We start from the raw sequence: 15,558 nt of genomic DNA on the forward strand, positions 1-15,558 counted from the left end.
TAAGGAAACAAAATTCCCACCAAACCACTTCATGTGATAATGTTCTTTCATCATAGACACATCAGATCAATACTCCAAAACAAGAATAGATTAACTGAATTAAAATTACATGCATTCGTTTGTAAACTCTTCTTAAAATTTTTGAATTTTATAAGGGCTTCTGTCAATTTCTTATAATAATTAAACTTTATTAACCTCAATAAATGTAAAGAATTTAGTAAGAAAAAACAAGTGAAATCATGACTAATATAAGCTCTTAAAAGACCACTTTGGCCAATAGAAATTTTTTATCAGTGAGATTTTACATATGGATGCTTTTAGAACAAGGCTGGGCACATGAGAAGGAATTCAATTTCATAAATACATACATGATTGTATACTAAAATATCTCCAAAGCTTTTCTTTTATATACATTTTTAATTTTTCTTTTGTTCTTTCTGTTTTTTGTTCCTTTTATTTATTGAATTTGTGCGGGGGGGGGGGACATTTGCTAATAAAATTATATAGATCTCATGTGTACAATTCTATAACACATCATCTGTCTATTGTATTGTGTTTACCACCTCAAGTCAAGTCTCCTTCCATCACCATTTATCTCCCTTTTACCCTCTTCTATCTCCTCCCACTTCATTTTCCCTCTGAAAATCACTATACTGTAGTCTGTGTCTATAAGTTAGTTTTTCTCTTAATCCCTTCACCTTTTTGACCCAGTACCCCAATACTCCCCTCTGACAACTCTCAGTCTGTATTCTGTAGCTATAAGTCTGTTTCTATTTTGTTTGTTAGTTTATTTTGTCCATTAGATTCCACATAGAAGTGAAATAATATGTTACTTGTCTTTTTCTGATTGGCTTATTTAACTTAGCATAATACTCTCCAGCTCCATCCATGCTGTTGCAAAGAGGTAAGATTTCCTTCTTTTTTACAGCTGAGTCGTATGCCGTTGTGTGAATGTATCACAGCTTTTTTATCCACTCATCTATTGATGGGCACTTAGGCTGCTTCCAAATCTTGGCTATTGTAAATTGTGCTGCTATGAACATAGGGGTGCATATATCCTTTCTGATTGGTGTTTCAGGTTTCTTAGGATATATTCCTAGAAGTGTGATCATTGGGTCAAATGGCAGTTCCATTTTTAATTATTTTTAGGAAACTCCATACTGCTTTCCACAGTGGCTGCACCAATCTGCATTCCCACCAGCAGTGCACGAGGGTTCCCTTTTCTCCATGTCCTCGCCAACACTTGTTTGTTGATTTACTGATGATAGCCATTCTGACAGGTGTGAGGTGATATTGTGGTTTTAATTTGCATTTCTCTGATGATTAGTGATGTTGACCATCTTTTCATATGTCTACTGGCCATATGTATGTCCTCTTTGGAGGAGTGTCTATTCAGGTCCTTTGCTTATTTTTTAATTGATAGTTTGCTCTTTGGTGTTGAATTTTATAAGTTCTTTATAAATTTTGGATATTAACATCGTATCAGACACATCATTGGTGAATATGTTCTCCCATTCAGTGGATTGTCTTTTTATTTTGTTGATGGTTTCCTTTGCTGTGCAAAAATGTTTTAGTTTGATATAGTCTCATTTGTTTATTTTTTATTTTTTTAAATTTCTTTATTGATTAAGGTATCACATATTTGTCCTCATCTCCCCATTCCCATCCCAAACCCCTCCCCATGCATGCCCCCACCCTCCTGTTGTCTGTGTCCACTGGTTAGGCTTATATGCATGCCTACAAGTCCTTTGGTTGATCTCTCTCCCTTACCCCCACCCTCCCCTATCTTCCCTCTGAGGTTTGACAGTCTGATCGAAGCTTCCCTGTCTCCGGGTCTGTTTTTGTTCATCAGTTTATGTTGTTCATTATTTCCCCTAGATGAGTGAGATCATGTGATACTAGAAATAAAGTGTATTCTAGTGCATTTCTATTTTTTCTTTTGTTTCCCTTGCCTGAAGATATATATCTGAAAAAAATATTGTTATGAGAAATGTGCAAGATTTTACTGCCCATGTTTTCTTCTAGGATTTTTATGGGTTTGGGTCTAACATTTAAGTCTTTAATCCATTTTGAGTTCATTCTTGTGTAAAGTGTAAAACGGTGGTCTAGTTTCATTTTTTTGCATGTATATATCCAATTTTCAGAACACCATTTATTAAAGAGACTATATTTACCTTATTGTATGTTCTTGCCTATTTTGTCAAATATTAATCAACCATAAAGGCATGGGTTTATTTCTGGGATTTCTATTCTGTTTCATTGATCTATATGTCTGTTTTTATGCCAGTACCATGCTGTTTTGATTACTATGGCCTGATAGTATAGTTTGATATCAAGCAGCATGATTCCTTCAACTTTGTTCTTCTTTTGCAAGATTGCTGAGGCTACTGGGGTCTTTTGTGGTTCTATACACATTTTTTGAATGTTTGTTCTAGTCTGTAAAATATGCCATTGATATCTTGATAGGAATTGTGTTGAATATATAGGTTACTTTGGGTAGTATGCACATGTTAATGTTGTTAATTCTTCCCTTCCATGAACACAGTTTATGCTTCCAATTATTTGTATCTTCTTCAGTTTTTTTTTTAGTGTCTTATAATTTTCCCAGTACAGGTCTTTTAAATCCCAGGTTAAATTTATTCCTTGTACTGTATTTTATTAATTTTGATGCAATTGTAAATGGGATTGTTTTCTTAGTTTCCCTTTCTGATAGTTCATTATTGATATACAAACATTCAACTAATTTCTGGATATTTATTTTGTATCTTGCTATTTTACTGAATTCTTTTATCAATTCTAGTACATTTTTTTGATGGATTCTTTAGGGTTCTAGGTATACAATATTATGTCATCTGCAAATAATGATAGTTTTACTGCTTCCTTTCCAAGTTGGATGCCTTTTATTTCTTCTTTTAGTCTGATAACTGTGGCTAGGACTTCCTAGCCACACTATGTTGATTAACAAAGGTGAAAGCAGACATCTTGTTTTCCCCGTAAGGGAAATGCTTGTAGTGTTTGCCCATTGATTATGATGTTGGCTGTAGTTTGTCATATATGGCCTTTATTACGTTGAGGTATGCTCCCTCTATTCCCACTTTGCTGAGAGTTTTTATCATAAGTGGGTGCTGGATTTTATCAAATGCTTTTTCTGTATCTATTGATATGATCATGTGATTTATATATTTCATTTTGTTTATGTAATGTATCACATTATTGATTTGTCAACATTGTACCAACCTTGCATCCCCCAGAATAAATTGTAATGTATGATCTTTTTAAAAATAAAACACAAAGCTTTTTTATTGATTTCAGAAAGGAAGAGAGAAGGAGAGAAAGATAGAAACATCAGTGATGAAAGGGAATCATTGGTCAGCTGCCTCCTGCACGCCCACTACTGGGGATCGACTCCACAATCCAAGCATATGTCCTGACTGAGAATCGAACTGTGACCTTCTGGTTTATAGACTGACGCTCAACAACTGAGTAACACCAACAAGGCATGTATGATCTTTTTAATGTACTGCTGGTTCTGATTTGCTAATATTTGTTGAACATTTTAGCATCTATGTTCATCAGGGATACTGGCCCATAATTTTATTTCTTTGTAGTGTCTTTATCTGGTTTGGGAATTAGAATGATGCTGGCCTCATAAAATGAGGTTGGGAGTCTTCCATCCTCTTAAATGTTTGGAATAGTTTGAGAAGGATAGGTGTTAGTTCTTCTTTGAATGTTTGGTAAAATTTTCCTGTGAAGCCATCCAGTCCAGGACTTTTGCTCGTTGGGAGGTTTTTTTAAAAAATTACTTCTTCAATTTCATTAATTGTAATCTGTTCATTCAGATTTTCTGAATCTTTCTGATTCAGTGTTTGAAGATTGTATGTTTCTTTTTAAAAATTAAAGTAAAATTTTCCATCACGTTTATCCCCTCCATGCCCTCTTCTACTTCCACCCCCCCACCCTGCTATCACTACACTATTGTCCATATCCATGAATTATCACTTTTTTTTTTCTTTTTTGCTCAATCCATACAACACCTCCTAATTCCCCCACCAGAGCTGTCTGAGTGTTCTCTATCTATGGGTCTGTATTTATTTTGCTTTGTATCTCAATTTACTCATTAAATTCCACATATGAGTGAAATTATATGCTACTTGTCTTTCTCTGCCTGGCTTATTTCACTTATTAATGTTTCCCAGATCCATGCTGTTGCAAACGATAAAATTTTTTTCCTTTTTACAGTAGAGTAGTATCCCATTATGTAAATGTATCACAGGTTTTTATCCACTCATCTACTGATGGACACTTGAGACGCTTCAAAATCTTGACTATCCTATCTAATAAAAAAGTAATACACAAATTGACCTTCACTCCAAGACACAAGATGGCCACCACCGTGTGGTCAAAGATGGCTGCCCCCATGTGGACACAAGATGGCCACCACAAGATGGCCTGCAGGGGAGGGCAGTTGTGGACAGTTAGGGGTGACCAGGCCAGCAGAGGAGGGCAGTTGGCAGAGACCAGACAAGGAAGGGAGGGCAGTTGGGGGACACCAGGACTGCAGGGGAGGTCAGTTGGGGGGGACCAGGCCTGCAGTGGAGGACAGTTGGGATGGACCAGGCCTGAAGGAGAGGGCAGTTGTGGGCGATCAGGCAAGCAGGGAGGGCAGTTAGGGGTGACCGGGCCGGCGGAGGAGGGCAGTTGGGGGAGACCAGACAAGGAAGGGAGGGCAGCTGGGAGGGGACTCAGGCCTGCAGGAGAGGGCAGTTAGGGGGGACCAGGTCAGCAGGGGAGGACAGTTGGGGGACACCAGGACTGCAGGGGAGGTCAGTTGGGGGGACCAGGCCTGAAGGAGAGGGCAGTTGTGGGCAATCAGGCAAGCAGGGAGGGCAGTTGGGGGTGACCGGGCCGGTGGAGGAGGGCAGTTGGGGGAGACCAGGTCAGCAGGGGAGGGCAGTTGGGGGGGACCAGGCCAGCAGAGGAGGGCAGTTGGGGGAGACCAGGCCAGCAGAGGAGGGCAGTTGGGGGAGACCAGGCCAGCAGGGGAGGGCAGTTGTGGGGGGTCCAGGCCTGCAGGGGAGGGCAGTTGGTGGCGGCAGGCCTGCAGGGGAGGGCAGTTGTGGGTGATCAGGCCGGCAGAGGAGGGCAGTTGGGGGAGACCAGGTCAGCAGGGGAGGGCAGTTGGGGGATACCAGGACTGTAGGGGAGGGCAGTTGGTGGGGATCCAGGCCTGCAGGGGAGGGCAGTTGGCGGGGGGAAGGCCTGCAGGGGAGGGCAGTTAGGGGTGACCGGCCAGGGAGCAGTTAGGTGTCAATCAAGCTGGCAGGGGAGTGGTTAGGGAGTGATCAGGCTGGCAGGCAGAAGCAGTTAGCGGCAATCAGGCAGAGACAGGCAAGTGGGCCTAAATGGGTGGTTGGACATCTCTCAAGGGGTCCCAGATTGGGGAGGGTGCAGGCTGGGCTGAGGGACCCGCCCCCCCCCCCCCTGCACGAATTTTGTATACTGGGCCTCTAGTTGTAAATAATGCTGCAATGAACATAGGGGTACATATATTCTTTTGAATTGGTATTTTGGGGTGTTGTTTTTTAAAATAAATTCCAAGAAGGGGAATCACTGGGTCATAGGCCATTCCATTTTTAATTTGTTGGGGTTGGGGGGACTCCATACTGCTTTCCACAGTGGCTCCACCAATCTGCATTCCCACTAACATGAGGGTTCCCTTTTCTCCACATCTTTGCTAACACTCGTTGCTTGTTGAATTATTGATGATAGCCATTCTGACAGGTGTGAGGTGACATTTCATTGTGGTTTTAATTTGCATTTCTCTGATGATTAGTGACATTGACCATCTTTTCATATGCCTTTTGGCCATCTCTATGTCCTCTTTGGAGAAGTGTCTATTCAAAAAAACATTTTGACCATTTTTAAATGTGATTGTTTGGTTATTTTAGTGTTGATGAAGATTGTATGTTTCTAAGAATTTGTCCATTTCATCCAGATTGTCCAATTTGTTGGCATATACTTGTTCATAATATTTTCTTAGAATTCTTTGTATTTCTGTTGTGTCTGTCATTACTACTTATCTTTCATTTTTTATTTCATTTATTTGGCCCCCTTTTTATTTTGCTTAATGAGTCTGGTTAAAGACCTGTCTATCTTATTTATCTTTGCAAAGAACCAGCTCTTCATTTTATTGATCTTTGGTGATTTTTTTAGACTTTATTTAGCTTATTTCTGCTCTGATCTTTATTTTTTACTTTCTTTTACTTACTTGGGGATTTATTTGTTGTGCTTTCACTGGCTCCTTTAAATAAGTGTAAAATTAAACTGTTTATTTGATATTTTTTTGTTTCTTGAGGTCGGCCTGTAATGCTTTCACTGTGTCCCATCAACTTTAAGTTGTTGTATTCTCATTTTCATTTGTTTCCAGGTATCTTTTAATTCCTTCTTTGATCTCATTGTTAACCCATTCATTGTTTAGTAATATGTAATTAAACCTCCATCTCTGTGTGTTTTCAGTTTTTTTTTCTGTGATTGAGTTCTAGTTTCATACCATTATGATCACAGAAGATGCTTGATATTATTTCAATCTTCTTAAATTTATTGAGACTTGTTTTATGTTCTAACATGTGATCTATCCTAGAAAACATTTCATGAGTATTTGAGACAAATGTACATTTTGCTCCTTTGGGATGAAATACTCTGAAGATATCAATTGGTTCCATATGATCTAGAGTTTAAAGCCACTGTTCCTTAGTGACTTTTTTGTCTAGAATACCTATGAATTGATGTCAATGGGGTGTTAAAATCCCCTAGTATAACTGTCTTCTGTCAATACCTCCCTTCGTGTCTATCAAGATTTGCTTTTTTTTTTAAATGAATTTTTATTGTTGAAAGTATTACATATGTCTCCTTTTTCCCCCATTGACCACCTCCAGACAACCCCCAGCCCCACCCCAACCCCAGGCCTTCACCACCCTACTGTCTGTGTCCATGGGTTATGCATATATGCATACAAGGTTATTGGTTGATTACCTCCCACCCACCCACCTTCCCTCCGAGATTCTGCACTCTGTTCCATGCTTCCATATCTCTGGATCCACTCCGTTCATTATTTTACTTTGTTACTTAGATCCCACATATGAGTGAGATCATGTGATATTTGTCTTTCTCTGACTGACTTATTTCATTTAGCATGATAGTCTCCAGGTCCCTCCAAGCTGTCTCAAAGGTAAGAGATTCCTTTTTTTTTTTTTACTGTTGCATAGTATTCCATGGTATAAATGTACCACAGCTTTTTTATCCACTCATCTACTGATGGGCACTTGGGCTGTTTCCAGATCTTAGGTATTGTAAATTGTGGGGCTGTGAACATAGGGGTGCATACATTCTTTCTGATTGGTGTTTCATGTTTCTTAGGATATATTCCTAGAAGTGGGATCACTGGGTCAAATGGCAGTTCCATATTTAATTTTTTAAGGAAACTCCATACTGTTTTCCATAATGACTGCACCAGTTTGCATTCCCTCCAGCAGTGTACTAGAGTTCCCTTTTCTGCACATCTTCGCCAGCACTTGTCTTTTGTTGATTTGTTGATGGTAGCCATTCTGACAGGTGTGACGTGATACCTCATTGTCACTTTAATTTGCATCTCTCTGATGATCAGTGACTGAGCATCTTTTATATGTCCCTTGGCCATCTATATGTCCACTTTGGAGAAGTGTTTATTTTGGTCCTTTGCCCATTTTTTAATCAGATTGTAGGTTTTCCTTTTGTTAAGTTGTATGAGTTCCTTATATATTTTGGGTATTAACCCTTTATCAGATGTATCATTGCCAAATATGTTCTCCCATACAGTGGGCATTCTTTTCATTTTGTTGATGGTTTCTTTTGCTGTGCAAAAGCTTTTTATTTTGATATAGTCCCATTTGTTTATTTTCTCTTTAGTTTCCTTTGCCCTAGGAGATATATCAGCAAACATATTGCTGCGAGGAATGCTTGAGTTTTTGCTGCCTATGGTTTCTTCTATGATATTGGTGGTTTCATTACTTACATTTAAGTCTTTTATCCATTTTGAGTTTATTCTTGTTTATGGCATAAGTTGGTGGTCTAGTTCATTTTTTGTATGTATCTGTCCAATTTGCCCAACACCATTTATTGAAGAGACTGTCTTGACTCCATTGTATACTCTTGCCTCCTTTGTCAAATATTAATTGAGCATAATGACTTTGTCAGTTTCTGGGTTCTCTGTTCTGTTCCACTGGTCAATATGCCATTTCTTCTGCCAGTCCCGGGCTGTTTTGATTATGGTGGCTTTGTAGTATAACTTGAAATCTGGTATTGTGATTCCTCCAACTTTGTTCTTCTTTCTCAAGATTCCTGCATCTATTCAGGGTCTTTTTTGGTTCCATTTAATTTTTTGGAGAATTTTTTCTAGATCTGTGAAATATGCTGTTGGTATTTTAATAATGATTGCATTGAATCTGTAGATTGCCTTGGAAAGTATGGACATTTTAATGATGTTGATTCTACCAATCTCTGAACACAGTATATTCTTCCACTTGTTTATATCTTCTATATCTCTTTTCAACATCCTGGAGATTTCTGAATACAGGTGTTTTGTCTCCTTGGTTAAGTTTATTCCTAAGTATCTTAATTTTTTGTAGCAACAATAATTGGGGTTGTTTGTTTAGTTTCTCTTTCTCAGAATTAATTATTGGTGTATAAAAAAACCATCAATTTTGGGGCATTGATTTTATATCCTGCTACATGGCCAAATTCATTTATTAAATGTAGTAGTTTTTTGGTGGAGTATTTAGAGTTTTTTATGTACAATATTATGTCATCTGTGAATAATGAGAGTTTTACTTCTTCCTTTCCAATTTGGATGCCTTTTATTTCTTCTTCCTCTCTGATCACTGTGGCTAGGACTTCTAGTACTATGTTGAGTAAGAGTGGTAAAGGTGGACATCCCTGTCTTGTTCCTGTTCTTAGATAAAATGATTTTAGTCTTTGCCCATTGAGTATGATGTTCACTGTAGGTTTGTCAAATATGGCCTTTATCATGTTGAGATATGCTCCCTCTATTCCCACTTTGCTGAGAGTTTTTATCAAAAATGGGTGTTGATGTTGTCGAATGATTTTCTGTGTCTATTGATATGATCAGGTGATTTTGGTCTTTCAATGTGTTTATGTGATGTATCATGTTTATTGATTTGTGAATATTTTACCAGCCTTACATCCCTGGAATAAATCCCACTTGGTCATGGTATATGACCTTTTTATTTTTATTTTTAATAAATCTTTATTGTTCAGATTATTATAGTTGTTTCTCTTTTTTTCCCCCATAGTTCCCCTCCACCCAGTTCCCACCCCACCCCATGCCCTTACCCCCCTCCCACTGTCCTTGTCCATAGGTGTAAGATTTTTGTCCAATCTCTTCCCACAACCCCCACATCCCCTTCCCACTGAGAATTGTCAGTCCCCTCCTTTTCTATGCTCCTGATTCTATTATATTCACCAGTTTATTCTGCTCATCAGATTTTTTATTCACTTGATTTTTAGATTCATTTGTTGATAGATATGTATTTGTTATCACTTTGTTGTTCATAATTTTTATCTTTACCTTTTTCTTCTTCCTCCTCTTCTTAAAGAATACCCTTCAGCATTTCATATAATCCGGGTTTGGTGGTGATGAACTCCTTTAGCATTTTCTTATATGTGAAGCTCTTTATCTGACCTTCAATTCTGAATGATAGCTTGGCTGGGTAGAGTAATCTTGGTTATAGGTTCTTGCTATTCATCACTTTGAATATTTCTTGCCACTCCCTTCTGGCCTGCAGAGTTTCTGTTGAGAAATCAGCTGACAGTCATATGGGTACTCCCTTGTAGGTAACTAACTGTTTTTCTCTTGCTGCTTTTAATATTCTCTTTGTCTTTTGCCCTTGGCATTTTAATTATGATGTTTCTTGGTGTGGTCCTCTTTGGATTCCTCTTGTTTGGGGTTCTCTGTGCTTTCTGGACTTGTAAGTCTATTTCTTTCACCAGGTAGGGAAAGTTTTCTGTCATTATTTCTTCAAATAGGTTTTCAGTGTCTTGCTCTCTCTCTTCTTCTGGCACCCCCATAATTCGGATGTTGGTGCTTGAAGTTGTCCCAGAGGCTGCTTACACTATCTTCATATTTTTGGATTCTTTTTTGTTTGTTTCTTTGTTTTTCCAATTGGATGTTTTTTGCTTCTTCATATTTCAAATCTTTGACTTGATTCTTGGGATTCTCTAGTCTACTTTTGGATCTCTGTATATTATTCTTTATTTTAGTCAGTGTATGCTTAATTTCTGATTGGTCCTTTTTCATATCCTTGAGGGTCTCACTAAATTTCTCGGAGGTTTCTAGAAGATTCTGGAGTAACTTTATAACCATGGTTTTGAACTCTATATCCAGTAGTTTGCTTTCCTCCATTTCTTTCATTTGTGACATGTTTCTTTGTCTCTGCATTTTGGCTACTTCCCTGTGTTGATAGAGTGGCTTTGTGTGCTAGGTGTCCTATAGGGCCCAGTGGCTCAGCCTCCCAAATTACCGGAGGTGGACACTCTTGGTGCACCTTTTTGTGGGCTGTGTGCACAGTCTTGTTGTAGTTAAGCCTTGATTGCTGTTGGTATCAATGGGAGGAATTGATCTCCAGGCCAATTGGCTGTGAGGACCAGCTGTGTCTACGATGGGAGAACTGCTGTGCTGGAGATACCCTTATGGAGCAAGACTTGCTTCAGTGGGGCTTTGGTGCTCACTGAGTCTGCCCCTTGAGTGTGTCACTTATGGATGTCAAGAGTTGTAATCTGATATGGTCTCACACTGACCACTGAGTACACTGGCTCTTGTATCTCCAATGAGGTGCAAAGTCAGCCACTGCCTGAGGCCACCCAGCAGGAGCTACAGAGAGATCTGCAGATTCCTCCTCTTTGGGGTTTGGAAGTGCCCAGATGAAGCCCATCTGTGAAGCAATGCAGGCTGCTGCTGCAGAGGTTTAGGCTTTCTTTTGGAAGCTTTGGAGCTCTCTGACCCAGCTGCAGTTTGTTATGTTTTAGTTTGCAAAAGGCCAGGCGATTCATATGCAAAAGCCGCTGAGCACAGCTTGGGTGGGGTTGTAAATTGGGTGGGGCTGGGTCTCAGGGAATCACCAGGGCGGAGCAAAGAGCAATGGCTGCCAGTCAGCCCTGCCCCGGAGAGGTCCCCGTGTCTCTGTTTCTTGCGGCCCCATGCAGGAACAATGATTGCTGCGAGCACCTCTGAGAGAAAGCCGCCCTCGTGTTCTGGCCCGATGCCAAACAGTCCAATTTCTTCCTGTATGAGTCTGAGTTCCCAGAGTCTCACCCAGAACTGGAGTTCAGAGCAATTGGGAGCTGGTATCTCCCTCCCAATTGAAAAAGACAATAGCGTACTCAGTTGCCAGCCCATTTCACATGCACCTCCGTACCTCCGCACTTTCTCCCCTCTGCACCGCCTGCCAGTCTCAATGCGCTGTTTTCTTTCCTTCTAGTTGTAGAACTTCCACTCAACCAGCTTTCCCGTGGTTCTGGGTGATATTTGTTTTGTCTTTTAGTTGGAGTTTTGATGTGGTTGTAAGAGGCAGCAAGTACAGGTGTTTACCTATGCCACCATATTGGTTGTTCCTGATCTTTTTAACATATTGAAATTGATTTTGATATTTGATTTGATTTGTTAATATTTTGTTGAGGATTTTAGTATCTATGTTTATCAGGGATATTAGCCTGTAATTCTCTTTCTTTTTAGTGTCTTTACCTGGTTTTGGAATTAGGATAATACTGGCCTCATAAAAAGAGCTTGGAAGTGTTTCTTCCTCTTGAAATTTTTTGAAATAGTTTGAGAAGGATAGGTGTTAGTTCTTTTTTAAATGTTTGATAAAACTCACCTGTGAAGCCATCTGGACCTGGGCTTTTGTTTGCTGAGAGTTTTTTCTTATTACTGGTTTTATTTCATCTGTTGTTATTGGCCTATTCAGGTTTTCTGATTCTTCCTGATTCAGTTTTGGGAGATTGTATTTCTCTAGGAATTTGTCCATTTCATCCAAATTATCCAGCCTGTTGGCATATAGTTGTTCATAGTAATAGTTGTTCATAGTATTTCCTTACAATCTTTTGTATTTCTCTGGTGTCAGTGGTTATTTCTCCACTTTCATTTCTCATTTTATTTATTTGGGTCCACTTTCTTTGATTCTTGATGAGTCTGGCTAATGGTTCATCAATTTTGTTTATCTTTTCAAAGAACCAGCTCTTGGTTTCGTTAATTTTGTTTGTTTGTTTGTTTGTTTGTTTTAGTCTCTATGTTATTTATTTCTGCTCTAGTCTATTATTTCCTTCCTTCTACTTTGGGCTTTTCTTATTGTTCTCTTTCTAGTCCTTTAAGTTTTAGGGTTAAATAGTTTATTGTTGATTTTTCTTGTTTTTCTTATTTTTTTAGGTATGCCTGTAGTGCTATGAACTTCCCTCTCAGGACTGCTTTGGCTGTGTCCCAGAGATTTTTGGTTGTTGTGTGTTCATTTTCATTTGTTTCCAGGAAGTTTTTTTATTTCTTTCTTGATCTCATTGGAAACCCATTCTTTGTTTAATAACATGCCATTTGGCCTCCATGTGTTTGAATGTTTTTGGGTGTTTTTATTGTAGTTGGCTTCTAATTTCATTACACTGTGTTCTGAGAAGATGTTTGATATGATTTCAATTTTCTTAAACTTGTAGAGACTTGTTTTGTGTCCTAAAATGTGGTCTATCTTTGTGAATGATCTATGTGCACTTGAGAAGAATGTATATTTTGCATCTTTGGGGTGAAATGTTCTATAAATGTCCATTAAATCCATCTGATCCTGTGTGTCCTTTAGAGTCACTGTTTCCTTAAGTTTTTTTTTAAAATATATATTTTATTGATTTTTTTACAGAGAGGAAGGGTGAGGGATAGAGAGTTAGAAACATCGATGAGAGAGAAACATTGATCAGCTGCCTCTTGCACACCCCCTACTGGGGATGTGCCCACAACCAAGGTACATGCCCTTGATCGGAATCGAACCTGGGATCCTCGAGTCCACAGGCCGATGCTCTATCCACTGAGCCAAACCGGTCAGGGCTTAAGTTTTCATCTGGAAGATCTATCCAGTGAAGTCAGCAGGGTGTTGAAGTCCCCTACTATGACTGTATTGTTGTGAATCTCTCCCTTAAAGTCCTCTAGAATTTTTTTATATATATTAGGTGCTCCTATATTGGGTGTATATATTTCCACCAGGGTTATATATTATCTTGTTAGATTATCCTTTTGGTGTTATATAGTGGCCTTTGTTGTCTCTTCTGATGGCCTTCATTTTGAAATCTATTTTGTCAGATATGAATATTGCAACCTCAGTTTTTTTCTTATTTTCATTTTCATAGAAAAATTTTTTCCATCCTTTCACTCTCATCCTGTGTGGATCTTTTGTTCTGAGGTGGATCTCTTGTAGATAGCATATAGTGGGGTCATGTTTTCTTATCTATTCAGCTACCCTATGCCTTTTGATTAGAGCACTTAATCCATTTACATGTAAGTTTATTATTGATGGGTACTTATTTATTGCCATTTTAATTCTGTATTCCCAGGTTTCTCTCTTTTTCTTTTTCTCATTACAGCAGTCCTTTTAGCATTTCTTGTAATGCTGGCTTGGTGGTGATGAACTCCTTTAGATTTTTTTTTTCAGTTAAGCTCTTTATTTCACAGTGTATTTTGAATGATATAGCCTTGATGGATATATTAATCTTGGTTTGAGATCCTTGCTTTCCATTACCTTGAGTATTTCATGCCATTCCATTCTGGCTTGTAGATTTTCTGATGACAATTCCTGTGACAGCCTTATGGGAGCTCCTTTGTAGGTAATAGTTTGCTTTTCTCTTGCTGCCTTTAAGCTTCTCTCTTTGTCTTTAATTTTTGGCATTTTAATTATGATGTGTCTGGGCATGGCTTACTTGGGTTCTTCTTGCTTGGGACTCTCTGCACTTCCTGGAATTGTGTGTCTTTTTCCTTCACTAAGATCCCAACCCTGGCTTTTTCTCACAAAGCTCCAGTCCACTCTGCCCTCCCTCTTCCAGAGCAATAGGTGAGTGGCTGCACAGGGAATTTTGTGCTTTGGCACTTTAAAAGGGTGCCTGCATTTCTTGCTGTCTCTCCCTGGCATACAGCAACCTTGCTGCTTTTCACAGCCAGATATTATGTGGGTACCCTTCTCAGTTCTGGTGCTCTCTGCTGGGGGGCCCAGCTTGGGGATGAGACCCCAGATTTCTCAGTGCCAAAACCACAACAGCAACTCCAGAACCTCAGTTGCTGTTGGTAGGAGCCCAGCCTGTCCTTTCACGCCTCTGCTCCTCATACCAGTCTTTATGCAGTCTCCACTTTCTGTCTTAGGTTATCAGGGTTCTCTCCAGAGAGCCTTCAGTTGATTTTTCAGGAAGTTTTCTGTATTTTAGTTGTAATCCCAGTTTTGTCCTTGGAGTGTGTTCATTTAGCATCCACTTACTCTGTCGCCATTTTTAATCTCCATGAGGAATAGGCAGCATGTCTATCTCCCCATGATATGCGAAGACTGCCACAGTGAAGCAATAATCTCAGCAGCCGATCCCATCAAAATTTGCTTTATATATTTAGGTACTCCTATCTTGGGTGCACAAATGTTTACAAGCATTCTATCCCCTTGCTGAATTTCTCCTTTTATCATTATACTTTGTCTCTTACTATAGCTTTGTGGGTTTGTTGTTGTTATTGTTGTTGTTGTTAATCATCACCTGAGGATATTTTTTCCACTGATTTTTAAAAAGAGAGGAAGAAAGGGAGAGAGAGAGAAACATTGATATGAGAGGGAGACACATTAATTTGTTGCCTCCCACATACACCCTGACTGGGGCCAGGTACATGCCTTTGACCAGGAATCAAACATATGACCTTCTGGTACAAAGGCCAACAGAAACACCAGCCAGGTTTAATTTTGGTTTTAAATTATATTTTTTCAAGTATAAGTTTTACTACCCCAGCATTGTTTTCATTTCCATTTGTATGAAATATCTTTTAATATCCCTTTACTTTTAGTCTGTGTATATATTTCATTCTGAGGTGGGTCTCTTGTAAGCAGCATATTTATGGGTCTTTTTTTCTTATCCATTCAGCTACCCTATGTATTTTTGTTAGAGTATTTAAACCATTGCCATTTAAAGTGATTATTGATAAGTACATATTTATCACAATTTTATTTTTTAAACTATGTTCCTCTTTTCTTCTTCAAGACCCTTTAATATTTCTTGTAATACTGGTTTGGTGGTAACAAACTCCTTTAGCTTTTTCCTGTCTGGGAAGCTATTTATTTCTCCTTCAATTTTAAATGATAATCTTGCTGGGTAAAGTAGTTTTGGTTGTAGGTACTTGCTTTTTCATCACTTTGAATATTTCACGACAATCACTTCTGGCCTGAATGTTTCTGTTGATAAACCAGCTTTAAATTTTATGGGAACATCATTGTAGGTAACTAACTGTCTTTTCTC

Source organism: Eptesicus fuscus, chromosome 8, assembly GCF_027574615.1.
Source record: "Eptesicus fuscus isolate TK198812 chromosome 8, DD_ASM_mEF_20220401, whole genome shotgun sequence".
Classification (NCBI taxonomy): Eukaryota; Metazoa; Chordata; class Mammalia; order Chiroptera; family Vespertilionidae; genus Eptesicus; species Eptesicus fuscus.